We start from the raw sequence: 9,236 nt of genomic DNA, 5'->3' as shown, positions 1-9,236 counted from the left end.
GGGAAAATGATCTAAATTTGATTGTGGTCTTAGTTACTTTGTTTTTGACAAAGGAGCCAAACATCTTCACTGGAGGAAAGATCGCCTCTTTAACAAATGGTGCTGGGAAAACTGCCATCCACATGCTGAAGATTGAACCTAGACCCATATCTCACCATGCACTAACCTAAAATCAAAGTGGAACAAAGATCTAAATATGAAAACAGTAACATTTAGCCAGGTGTGGTGGTGCACATTTCTAATTCCAGCACTCGGGAGGCTGAGGCAGGAGGATTGTTGATAGTTTGAGGCCAGCCTGGGCTACCTAGTAGTGAGTTCAACCAGCCTGCACTACAAAGTGAGATCCTGTCTCAAAAAAACAAAAACAAAAAAATCAGTTATATTTAATCTTCTAGAAGATAGAAAAGGTAAAATTCTTGAAGACATAGGTGTAGGCAAAAACTTTATGAACAAAACCCCAATTCCGCAGGAAATATTACAAAGAATCAACAAATGAGATCATATAAAATTTTTAAAACCTTCCGCACAGCAAAGGAAAAAGAGACAACCTACAGAATGGGAAAAATTTTTGGTCAGCTACTTGTCAGAAATGACTTATAGGGTATATAAAGAACTCAAAAAAATTAGACTCCCAAATTTAAAGACCCAATCCAAAAATGAGCATCTGAAATGAATAGACACTTCTCAGATGAAGAAGTACAAATGGTAAATAAGTATATGGAAAAAATGCTCTACATCACTGGTCATTTGAGAAATGCAAATTAAAGTAACATTCAGGTTCTATCTTACACCAGAAAGAATGGCTATCATGAAGAAATCAATCAGTAATGAATGCTGGTGGGACTGGAAGAGAAAAAGGAACACTTCTTTGCATTGTTGGTGGGAGTGCAAATTGCTACAATCAGTATGGAGAGCGGTATGGAGATTCCTCAAAAAACTAAAACTAGAAATTCCATTTGACCCAGTTATTCTCCTTCTAGGTATCTTCCTGAAAGAGTTGAAGTCATCACACCATGGTGACAGGTGCATACCCATGTTTATAGCAGCACAATGTACGATAGCGAAATCTTGGAAACAGCCTATATGCCCATCAAGAGATGAACAAAGAAAATGTGTTGTTTATATACAGTGGAGCACTACTCTGCCATAAAGGATAAACTTGCAACACTTTTTAGGTAAATGAATGCACCTCAAGGCAAATAAAGTGAAATAAATTGGACACACAAATTTAAATATTGCATTGTTGCTCTTATGTGAGAAACCCAAAGTATAAATAAAGAGCAAAATGGAGGATACATATTAGGAAGTAGGAAAACCTTGTTAAAATGGAAAGGGAAACAAATGGGGGAAAGGAGGAGGGAAGAAAGGAAAGGGGATTTAGAGGGAAAAAGAATTGAAGAAAAAAATGGAAATAGAGCTTTGTAAAATGAGAGGGGACGAAGGGCTAGAGGGAGGGAAGGGGACAAAAAAAAGAATTAACATGTCTTCTGTTCATGTTCAAATTTCCCATGATGAATGTGATTGCTATGTAAACATGTACTAATTTTAAAAAATTAAAAATAAATTTGATTGTGCTCATAGTTGTACATACTCTGTCAATGTGCTAAATTCTACTGAAACTTACAATTGAAGTTTGTAAATTGTATGGCATGCAAATTTTTGTTCAATAAAGCTGTTATTTTTTTTAAAGTCACAAACTAGCCAAAAAGATCAAGAAACAAACCCAATGGTATGCTGTCTACAAGAAACATATTTAATGCAAAAACAAACTCAGACTAAAAAAGTATGGAAGACAGTATTCCATGAACCCCAAAAAAGCAGGTGTAGCTATCTTATATTCTAACTAGATTTCAGGCCAAAAAGGCACAGAAGGTTACTTACATATTGGTTAAGAGAAATTATTAACATATATTAACATATATGCACTGAATAATGGCGCACCCAGCATCATAAAACAAGTATGACTAGATATAAAAGATGAAATAAACATAATTATAGTGGGGGACTTAAATACTCTATTATCACAAATAGATAAACTAGACAAAAAATCATTATCAAAGTTGAACAAAATCTTTGAACAAATGGACTTAAATATCTATAGAATGTTCCACTCAACAAGAGAATACACATTCTCAGCAGCACATAGGACTTATACTACGCATGTTATCAGATCATAGTGTAATGAAACTAGAAATGACAAAAAACCACAGGAATTATGCAAATGTATGGAAACTAAACACTATTAAATAATGAGTTTCAGAAGAAAACAAGGAAAAAATACGTTTCTAAAACTAACGATACTGTACTGCCAGTACAACATGCCAAAACTTATGGGGCACAATGAAAACACTCCTGAGAGGGAAGTTTATAACTATAAATGCCCACATCACAAAACCAGAGTGACCCCAAAGAACTAACCAAAGAATGCACCTCAAGGTCCTAGAAAAACAACAATTCAAACCCAAATCTGGCACAAGGAAGGAAATTATAAAGATCAGAGCAGAAATCAATGAAATTGAGACCACAAAAACAATACAAAGAATCAATGAATTGAAGAGCTGGATCTTCAAAAGAACAAAATAGAAAAAATGCTTACCAAAAAGAAAAGACACAAATCAATGCAGTTACAAATGAAAGGTGAAATCACAATAGACCCTGCCAAACTAAAAAGGATTATTAACAACTACTTCACAAACATATATGGCAATACACTGGATAATTCAGAAGAAATGATTCCCATGAATTATTAAAACTAGAACAAGAAGGTTTTAAAACCCTGAATAATCCAACAACAGATAATGAAATTGAAGCAGTAATAAAGAACCTACCAATTAAGAAAAGCCCAGGACCTGATGGATTCATTGCTGAATCCTAGAAGAACTTCAGGGAAGATTTAACACCAATACTCCTCAAATTCTTTAATGAAATTGAAATGGAAGAAGTACTCCCAAAGTCATTCCTGGAAGCTAGCACTACCCTGATCCAAAAACCAGACAAAGATCCAACCAGAAAAGAGAACTATAGGCCAATATCTCTAATGAACATAGATGCAAAAGCCTTACAAGATACTGGTAAACAGAATGCAACAAATCATCAGAAAGATCATATACCGTGACCAAGTAGGCTTCATCCCAGGAATGCAAAAGTGGTTCGACATAGGCAAATCAATGAAAGTAACTCATCAAAAACAGAAGCAAAGACGAAAAGCTTATCACCATCTCAATAGACACACAAAGTCTGACAAAATCCAATATTTTCATGATTTTTTTTAAAAACCCTGAAGAAAATAGGTACATTTTTTTATTTCACAATATTTATGGCTTGCCGACCCCGTGAGCAGCCGTCCGAGGCGCAGCGCATGGAGCGTGAACTGTGCTGATCGCTAGGCTGAACCGCGAGGAGCGGCAGGGATGTGGATGCAGCCGCAATCTCTGGACTCCGCCCTGCTGAGCTGTAGCTGCTCCCGGACAAGATATGAGAAATGAGTGTTGGATGTCGAAGAATAAAATTGTTGGGTATCCTGATGATGGCAAGTGTCTCATTTATTTGATTGTGGAAGTCTCCAAAAGCAGTAGCCAAGAAAAAAAAATGGAAAAGGGGAAGTAATAATACCCAAAGAAAAGTTCTGAAAGATATCTAGTCCTCCCCAGGCATACTGGAACAGAGAACAAGAAAAGCTGAACAAGAGGTACAATCCCATTTTGAGCATGCTGGCTAACCAGAGGGGGGATGGATATGGGTCTTCAAATATAAGCCATCTGAATTACTGTGAACCTGACCTGAGGGTCACATCAGTTATAACAGATTGTAACAATTTGCCGGACAGATTTAAAGACTTTCTCCTATATTTGAGATGTCGAAATTACACACTGATGATAGATCAACCAAATAAATGTACCAAGAAATCCTTCTTATTGGTGGCTATTAAGTCCCTCACTCCACATCTCACCAGAAGACAAGCAATTTGGAATCCTGGGGCAGAGAAACCAATTCTGGGAAACTAGACAGTGTTGTGAGTCTTCTTGCTGGGCCAGACCCCCCAGAGGACAGCCATCCAGACCTTTCAGATATACTGAAATTTGAGAGTGAGAAGCCCCATGACATTCTTCTGTGGAACTACAGAGACACTTTCTTCAACTTGTCTCTGAAGGAAGTGCTGTTTCTCAGGTGGGTGAGTACTTCCTGCCCAGGCACCAAGTTTGTTTTCAAGGGCGATGGCGATGTTTTTGTGAACACCCATCACAGTATCTGTTATACATTTTGGTCCTTACTTACCTTTTGGTTTCTCAAATCAGAGAAACAATGCAATATTTAAATATGTGTGTCCAATTTATTTGAAGAAACTGTTCAAATGGGAAGGGGAACTAGGCAGGGGGGAAGAAGGGAAGGGAAGGGAAAAGAAAAAAAGAATAGGACAAAATGGAAACAAAGCTTTTGTAAATAAGGAAGGGAAGGGGGTTTGAAGGAGGGGAGAGGAATGGGGAAAAAAGGAGTCCAAGATATACCACGTACAGGTACAGATTCCCTATGATGAATGTTCTTATGTATATCTAAATGTACCAATAAAATTAATTTTAAAAACAGGTATAGGACTATTATGGCTTGTTATCCAGATGTCCCCCCAAAGCTTCATGCACTCATAGGTGGGGCTTTGGGGAGGTGGCTGGATCATGGGTGTGTGGTAATGAACTATGGCTGTGATAACTGGATTACTCTACTGATTGGTTTAGCATAGGTCTGGGTATGGATAATGAGAAGCCCCACTCTGGGTGTGAGTGGTACCAACCAATAGACTCGTAGCCTGGATAGAATAAGAAGGTAAAGGGAGGCTCACTGCTTGCTGCTTCCTGCTTGTCATGCCATGAACTACTTTTCCTCTGTCATGCTGCCCTGCTTTGCAGCCTGCTGACTGTGGACTGGAGCCTCTACAAACTGTGAGCTAAAAATAAACTTTTGTTCTTTAACTTGTGGGCATTGGGTATCTGTCTCAGCAACAAGAAGGTAACTAAGACATCATCATATTATAGGGATACATGCAAACCCATGTTTGTAACAGCACAATTTATAATAGCTAGATCTTGGAAACAGCGTGTATGTCCATCAACAGATGAATGGATACAGAAAATATGGTATTTATACACAGTGGAGTACTACTCTGCCATAAGGAAAGATAAATTTGAGTCATTTGTAAGTAAATTGATGCAACTTGGGACCATAGTACTAAGTGAAATAAGTCAGACACACAAGCTTAAATATCACACTATTTCTCTGAGAAATGCTCAGAGAAATGGGGAGGGAGGGAAGGAGGAAGAGAGGCAGGGAGGAAGGTAGAAACAGAAGTAGAAAATAGGAAGATCTTTTACAAAATGAAATGGAGGAACAGGAAACAGAGGGTGGCAGAAGGAAGGGGAGGGAAAGAGAACAAAACTTATTGAAGAGAAAAAATGACAAAAATTGAGCTTTTGCAAATGGGAGGAGGACGAAGAGTTGGAAGGAGCAGTGAGAGAGGGGAAAGGAGAGGAGACAAAAAGAACAAAGATTTTTAAAAGAATTAAGATGTGTTAGGTACATGTACCAACTCCACATAAGGAATGTAATCATTATGTACTGCCCACATGTACTAATAACAATGTAAATTTAAAAACACCATTAGATCTAAACAGAGAGATAGGCTCATTATTACTATTACCCAATGCTACACGTTCATCAGTGCACAGATCATTTAGACAATCAACAAAGAGACATCAGAGTTAAACTATACAACAGATCAACAGGAATGAACAAATATTTACAGAATAGAAAAGTATTTCCTCAACAGCTACAGAACATACATTCCTTTCACCCATGCATGGAACTTTCTCTCAAATAGACCATACATTAGGCCACAAAACAATACTTAACAAATTAAAATTAAAACCATACTCTGTCTTTTCTGATGACAATGAAACTAGACATCGGCAAGAGAAAATTTAGAGGTTATACAAATACACAAAGAAAATCTAGATAGTATACACATGCTCAGGAATCTGAACTTTTGAATGAATACTTGAAGTCAGAGGGCTATTAAACTGCTTCATCATCAAACAAATGAAAATGGAAACACAACACACCAAAACCATAATGGGATCCCTGTTATGGTTAAACACGAAGTGTCCCACAAGAGTCATGTATCAAAGACTTAGTCCCCAATGCAGCAATACGCGGAAGGAGGCCAAGAGTGACACCTGGACATAGTGGACATTGTTTACACTGGCTCTCTCTAGCCCTGTGAGACAGTGGGAAACTACTTTTCTGATCGATTTGTTTCTTAGCTATTTACTCTGTGCAGCTTAGAAATTCAAAAATTGCCACAAGTGGAAAAAATTTCTAAGTTTCCAGCTTCTTCCTATATGTAAATCAAATCCCTTATCTCTACAGCCCTTTGAGACTGCTAAGAGCTCTCTGCTGGCCTCTCTGAATCTTAAATGTGACCCTAAGCCCAGAATATTGGCTTCTCACCTATAATAAAAACTGAAAAATTCCACTGGGCACAAAAGCATCTCACAAATATAGATTCACCACTCTGCATTATCTTCTTTCCAGAATCTTGACCCATAGAATCCTATTTACTTGGGTGGTTCTCTGATGCTTGCCAACAGACTGTTTTAGTATTCCTCTGCGCAAGCTAGTCCATCTTAGCTGGAGGCAAAATGTCTCACCTTCGTTGTATTTTAAGTCCTTTTGCTTTTGAGACAGGGTCTCACTATGTACTTCAGGCCAGCCTTGAACTATGTACCCCAGGCTGGCCTCAAACTCATGGTGGTCCTCCTGCCTCTGCCTTTCAAGTGCTGGGATTACAGGTGTGTGACACCACACTTGGGGTATTTTAAGTCCTGAATTAAATTCTCTCTGTACTTTGCCATAATATATCAACTAATTTGGAGCAGAAGCACTAAAGCTTCCCTAACATAGCCAGCAGGTGGGAACTCCTCCAATCCCTTCCTAAATCTTCACTGGATACTTACTCTTGGGGCAAAATTGTCATCTTCTGAGAGTATATATGGTTCTTGCTTTCAAAAAACAATGTAGATAAATATGATTTATAGAAAAACAAAGTAATGCAACAAACATAACTGCTTTCTTATGTGACTAAGTCAGCATGTTCAACTCAGAGCAGTTCTCACACCTGTTTACTTTAACCCCAGGAACCTTCACACTTTGAAAATTATTGATGACCCAAAAGGCCCCTGTTCACGGAGACCTTTAATTACACTAGAAATAAAGACTGAAAAAATGTTAAAGTATTTTTTCATTAATTCACTGAAAATTAATAAACATTACAGCTCAACATAAATAACAGTGTAATGAAAGACAATTATATATTTTAAAGCAAAAACAGAGAGAAAAGTTCTACATTTTTGTAAATTTCTTGAATGTCTGGCTTACTGAAAGACACCTGTATTCTGATCCACCTCTGCCCTCGATCTACTCCAGTATGCAACTGAGCTTGAACAGTATGAAGAAAATCCAGCTTCATACAGATAGGAAACTGGAAAATGGAGGAATATTTTAATAGTCCTTTCAGACAATGATACTATGCCAAAGCTTAACAAATGATAGTTTAAAGGTTAATTGAAATATGAATATAAGGGAGGGGAAGGAAAAAGACAGGCAGGGCATGTAAAATGAATTAAGAGGTGTTATGTACATGTACCAACTCCCCATGATGAGTGTAACCATTATCTACTGCAAACATGGACTAATAAAAATTTAAAATATGAATTTTAAAAGGACAAATTTTTTTCTGAACTTCATCTTTCCATGAGAAGTTAAGAAGCAATGGAGATTCTCTTCCATGTGCCAAGGTCTGCCTTACACTGTATTGAGTTGGCTGGTGCTTAGATAGACAGAGGTCCTGGGATAGAGAGATGCCATCTCCATCAAGGCTGGATCATTGAATCTATTAGGAAGATTTTCCCCTGGGCTTGAATTCCTTGTACTTGGGCTCTGGTTTGGGGTGAAACCAGATGGAACTCAAGGACCTCATGCTCACTCTTTCAGTGGCCTCAAAGGGAAAGTCTTGGCCAGGTCATCTTCCTTTTTTTCCCCCCAAGGAAGCAGCTGCAGGTCCTTAACCAGTTATTAAAACAGATTAAACAGCCAGACACAAAAACATATAGAACACATAAAACAATTAAGTTTCATCATAGTGAACTCTTAGATGCACTGGGCATGCTCAATAGTAATAATTTTTTATAGCTTTAGGTTTATAGATACAAATAAGCTAGTGAGAACTTTCTCTAGTGGGTGTCATAGCAATTTTTAGATGAATCATGAGATCTTTTATAATAAGTTATACCAATAAGAGTCAGAAGGAAGAAAGAGCGAAGCTGTAAATTGTTAAATGGAATCTGTTATCCTTCCTTATCATAAAACTAAATTTGAGGCCTTGTCTCTTTTATACCAATAAAAGCTAGAACTGTTTGAAGAAAGATCTTAGGTTGATGATCTACCTTAATCTTTGCAATAGCTGCTACCAGAGTCCAGGCCCCTCTGGGCCTTGGTATTGGAATTATGATGGGAAACTGCTCTTTTGATAATGGCAGCTATTCCTCATATAAATGTCCCCTCCAAAGGGACAGACCTGCTAAAGGTACAGTGTTGTAATTTAGGTTTCCCTGGTAACTGCTGTTCTCCATTTCCCAAGGGGTATTCAGGGTATGTGTGTAGCAAAAGACCAGGCAATGGTGTTTTAGAGTCTAGGGTTAAAGAAGTCTTAGCTTTTAAGTATACATTCCAAGGGGTGGGGAAAATTGAGATTTCCTGTTTTGTTTTGTTTTTGGTACCAGGGATCGAACTCGGGTCCTTGCGCTTGCACAGCAGGCGGCGAAACCACTGAGCTAAATCTCCGACCCGAGAGTTCCTGTTTTGAAAATTAACAAGGGGAGAAAATGCATCCCTGCCTGTCCCTGCTTCTTTTGTCCTGTTATCTAAAGCATCCTGTAGGCCTGACCAGTCCAGTGCCAGCAGTGGCTGCTAGAGTTGGTCTCAAGTTCATGGGCAGGCCCAGACCATCCGCTCTTACTGGCACCTGTATCCCTTTCCTTGCCATCCTGTGATCCTGTTGGTCATGCTATTGGTTTTTTCTTTCTGAGCCCTCAGTTAGCATATCTGAGGACAGAAATTGGTTTCTGGCCTGGCTATATGCTGCAGAGAGAAATTGTGGTGAGAGACGGGTAGCCCCTGGACCAGGAGAT

At 38.3% G+C, this 9,236-nt stretch overlaps 1 pseudogene; it reads left to right on the top strand.

Annotated features, from left to right (window-relative positions):
- Nucleotides 1-3,481: 3,481 nt before the first annotated feature.
- Nucleotides 3,482-4,315, top strand: LOC101709059 (N-acetyllactosaminide beta-1,3-N-acetylglucosaminyltransferase 2-like; annotated as a pseudogene).
- Nucleotides 4,316-9,236: the final 4,921 nt, after the last annotated feature.

This window comes from Heterocephalus glaber, unplaced genomic scaffold (assembly GCF_053883595.1).
Source record: "Heterocephalus glaber isolate CG9 unplaced genomic scaffold, H.glaber_assembly_v1.0 deba00001689, whole genome shotgun sequence".
NCBI lineage: Eukaryota > Metazoa > Chordata > Mammalia > Rodentia > Bathyergidae > Heterocephalus > Heterocephalus glaber.
Note: the sequence above shows the minus strand (reverse complement) of the source record. Positions and strands in the feature narration are given on the sequence as shown.